Genomic DNA, 5,038 nt, shown 5'->3' with positions numbered 1-5,038 from the left:
CAGATTCCTCCTTTGTGGAAAGAATGAGGGACGAGAGAGTAGTTACATGTATATTATTATCTATCATATTAGTCAATGTGTTTGAAAGAAATGATTCTGCTGGAATAATTCGGAAAAAATGGAGAAAGGAAACTGCGAATGAAAACGAACTTATTATATCTGTAATGATAAACTTTAATGTTACTGAAATGTAAATGGTATTCACTGAAAAATGAGATTAAAAGAATCTATACTCTTGATAAAGATTGGTAAAAATAACCAAATAATATGATTGTGCCCGACTGGAAAGAAAGTGTCAAAATGTACTAAATTATTGGTCAGAATCTACCAGGAGAAAAGTGTGGTTGATTTGAAAAATGTTCTTTTATTTTGGCTGGAAACATTAATAGTTATTTTGACCAATCTTAAAGGGATGCTCTGGGCTAAATATATTTATGTCTGAATAAATAGAGTAAATTTCACACAGCAAAATGCTGAAAATTCATCAAAATCAGATAACAAATAACGAAGTAATTTAAAGTCTAGCCATGTGAAAACAGTCATACGCACGTCATCGTGGATATTCATTAGGTGGACTGATGATGTCACATTCACTCTTTCCATTTTCTTATGTTATTACATGTAATCATATTTTTTTTCATACATGTGTAAATGGTGTGTCTCCATTACAATGAAATAAGTTGCAACGATAGATAACTAATGCACTTAATCAGTTGTCAATCCAATTGTAGTTCTTGGTAGAAAATTCTTGAATAAACATAATTTCATATAATAAATACAAAAGAACAAGTGGGGATATGACGTAATCAGTTTGCTCATTGAATATAAACCTAGATCTCGTTCACCGAAATGATGCAAATCTTTGAAATTCAATAACTTTGTTATCTGTTACCCAATTTGAATAAAATTTTCAGCATTTTTCTCCGTGAATTTTACTATCTTGATTGAGAAATTAATATCTTTAGCCTGGAATATCCCTTTAAGAGTATATAAATTTGCAACTTTTATCATACGTCGTTGTGTTACGATATAGATTAGGTTTTATTGTGGGATTATACAGAAATATTAGTCAAGGAACACGTTTAATCATGCTCTCTTAAAAAACATTTTGATTGCCTGTAATAATTTTCTTGCTTGATAACCCTTCATTCATGATTCATACTCAAAACCCCTGGATAAATCTCGTTAACTTAAATTGCTTCTTTTAAATTAATCTCTGGATGTTTGTATAGGCCTCTATAGCTTTCAGCTGTCTGTATCTCTTTGTCATCTAACTTTCCCGAGTCCCCTCATCTTCCATCTTCGTTTTTTTTTTGTGTTGCTGCGATATCATCCTTATCGCATGAAAACGGATATTTTTATCAGATTCCTTAAAATAAATTTCAGTTGAGATGAAATACTTTATTATTATTCCAGATGCCCTTGGAATTGAGTTTGACTGTTGGTGAATCGCTATACCAGGAATACTCTGTTTCTGTTCATTTTCGGCCCCACCCATCTTCTCTGTCACTCCCAGCTCAACCCATATCATCACTCGCTTGACTTCACACACCAAGTCATGACGTCACAACTCTCTCGTGGCTAATTACTGTCATGGCAAGAAGATAACTGATCACTCCCAACACGGTTGCTGCGTGAATCACGAGACACGATGATCATTGGAGCTAGGAAAAGAGGGAAATAATAAAATATATAGGGGAGAGAAGGAAGAAACGAGGGAGGGGGAGAGAGAGGGAGAGCGAGAGAGGAGGGGACGGTGGATAGGCATACAAAAAGTCTATAGGTAATGGATTTTTAAACAAAATGGCAAAGGTAGTATTATCCGAGTCGCATGATCAAAAGGATATTTGATCCAAAGGCAATATCAGAATTTTTGTCCGTATATTCGAAGCTTCCAAGAATTGTATGCTGCCTGACTATTATAGGCAGTTGTGAATTCTTCCATTATTAAAATAAAAAACACTTGTCTTATTTTAAGAACGAGAAGGTCTTAGTCGCTGACAAAAGTCAACAGTTGCCTCTCGAAGGTTATATCAATTCCCCATTTATCTTCTTTTTAAAGATTACGTTTATCATGGGGACTCCTCTAACCCCCCCCCCCCCCCGGTCAGGTCTATTAATATCATTTTTTTCATACAGGCCTATATATAACTATCTATTTGATTTTTGTCAGAATCGGGGTAGGACCAAGTCACCTTAACATGGAAGGTGATGACTTTACATTCCATGATGAAGCAAGATGGGGGGGGGGGGGGGTGGTATCAGTGTTCCATGACATTTGATCCGGCGACTATTGATCCGATGGAAAATCTACACGTTAAAACAAACACAAAACCTAACCTCCAAAACTTAAACCCTAACCCCAACCTTTACACTATCATGAACCAAAAAGTCTATAGTATTACACTCCTAACTCTAACCCTATATATGCAATTTGAGATAAGACCGGAGCTAATGTCGTGTTAAAGGCATCAGACGCACGAATCAAGGCATATACCTAAGGTCCTATCCCTTTTCTAAACTTTGCCTTTCTAATTGCGGGAATAAAAACTAGAATTCGATTAGCTAAATTCAGTAAATTGTTGAATTTGTCATAAACTTTCGTTTTACACGTATTTCAACAGTCAAGTGTAAGCTACAAGAGAAAAGGAAAATTATGCATCACACGCAGAAGCAAATTAAAGATCAGCATATACTTGTCGAATAGGTCACTTCGCTTTTAACAGCGTCAAGGTAACTGACATGCGTAAATATTTGGGACATCACAAGTAATTGCACTCCCCTCTACCGACTTCCTAACACTACAATTAACCTAATGAAAAACCACTTTGAGTAATGATGGTTGCACGAAATACATGCAAGTTGACCCCTATGATACCGTCTACCCCCTTTTAGAAAATTTGGTCCCCGCTTGCATGGCTTCGTTCGTTCATACCCGAGACGCACTTTTCGTCACCTCTCATATTTAAAGGAATTTCCTTACTTTCCTCTTCTCCCGTCTACTAGTTATTTCTGAATATTATTTCATTCTTTCTCTCCCACACCATGGACATGATGGAAATACATGTATTGCAAATTGCCCACACTAAAGAAAATATTGATTCCTGTCTCGGCTCTAAATTAAGTTCTCTCCATTCTTTTTTTCTCTTTCGCGTATATATCTATCATTTTATCTTTCTGAAACCCTTAAAGTTCAAGCCTTTACTTCTCACCATCTCCTCGGGTTGTATTTGAATAATGCATATATTGTAATTCGAATATTATATCTTTCATTTTCAACTTCAATTTGATTCCGACATTATCAGAATAATAGTAAGAAAACTGTAAGGAAAATAACGCTAGAAGTGCTACTGAGCTCCATCTATATAACATCTGACAACCAGGGTTATCGGTGAAATCGAGCCACTTTAGCAGAAGCTGTCGTCTGCGTCGAAGCTGTTCCCTTCTATATCACTTTGATGGCTGTTTTGATTATTCAATATTCGTCTTTCCCTTCCCGTTTCAGCCGGGTCCCCCCCCCCCCATTTTTGCCTGTCTTGCGCCACATGAAAGCATAGATATGCTACTGGACAGTCTTTTCATAATCACTCTTTCGCTCCTTGCCCCATTGCCTTTATATCCTTCCCATTCATAGCATACCATATTATTATCCCTTTCTTATCAGGTATCATCGTTCATAATATTCCCCTATTTATTAAAATAAACATGTGACTTTTTCCCACGATCAACTTACTCATACATGAATAATACCCGCTTATTTTGAAAATGTGTATGAGTTAATGAACAAAATATCGCGGGTTCTATAAGATAGGCCTAGAATCTTATTCTTATCCATGAACGGCTTGCTTCCTCTCCTTGTTTCCTTTAAAATATATAATATAGGTCATTCATATTTTTCTGGTAGTAAATGCAAGATACTATAGGTCATTTGAACACATGTAGGGCTTCTTACACTGTGTCTCATTTCCTTCTTATCTGCATTAAGACATTTAGAATAAAATAAGTTTGGTATTTTGTTGCCTTTAATAGAAACCAACGGTCGCCTAGAAGGACAGCTTTGTGACTCTTTGTTGCCATTATCACAAAAGCTTTGTGCGAAAAATAATCATAAACATTGTATTGTAATCAACATCTCTTGATTTTGCTTCACCGATCACCATCAAAACTATAGCAATCATCCCCAAACCCCCAAATCCCTACCACTGCATTCCCAACGAGTGCTGCTCCCATGCCTACCTTAACAACACAAGCAGTGCAGCAGTACTACGTTCCTAACAACCACCACCACTACCATCACTGCTATTCATCACCACCTGTAACCCCCACCACTGCATTCCCAACAATTAGTGCTACCCCCAAACAACCTCAACACCAGCAGTAGCAAAATCACTGCATTCTACATGTAGCTTCCATTACCACTAACATCACTTTCATAATACAATAATAATAAATAATAAACCGCTTTTATATAGCGCTTACTACATCGTAACGACGTGTCTAAGCACTTTACAGATATATTATTACCCCGGTCATCGGATTCAATCAGTCATTCCCACACACGATGTATGCACATCCTCCACTCCCTGGGGAGTATTACAGTCAGTCGCCAGTGAGGCACACACAGTACTAGACAAGCTACAATGACTTTCACATCCTACCTGGTACCCATTTAGCACCTGGGTCGAGAGTGGCAAAGTGTGGATTAACGCCTTGCCAAAGAATGCCAGACCGCGGAGGGATTCGAACACACGACCCTCTGTTTACAAGGCGAGTCAGAACCACTACACCATGGCTCCTCCGTGGTGTACAACCAGTAGAAGTCCCACCACTGCATCCTCAGTAACTACCATCAATGCTCTCTCACACTACAAGTATCACCCCTGCTGCAGCAACCCTACCACTTTATCCCCATCATTGAGAAACAAACATGACACCCTCTCTTTGACACCATTTCCATCGCATCATTGATAAGTTTGGATCGGGAATGATGAGATACAAAATGCAAGAGAAAGAATGAGAAATACAGAATACATACTAG

The sequence above is a fragment of the Lytechinus pictus genome, chromosome 1 (genome assembly GCF_037042905.1).
Source record: "Lytechinus pictus isolate F3 Inbred chromosome 1, Lp3.0, whole genome shotgun sequence".
NCBI classification, from domain to species: Eukaryota; Metazoa; Echinodermata; class Echinoidea; order Temnopleuroida; family Toxopneustidae; genus Lytechinus; species Lytechinus pictus.
Note: the sequence above shows the minus strand (reverse complement) of the source record.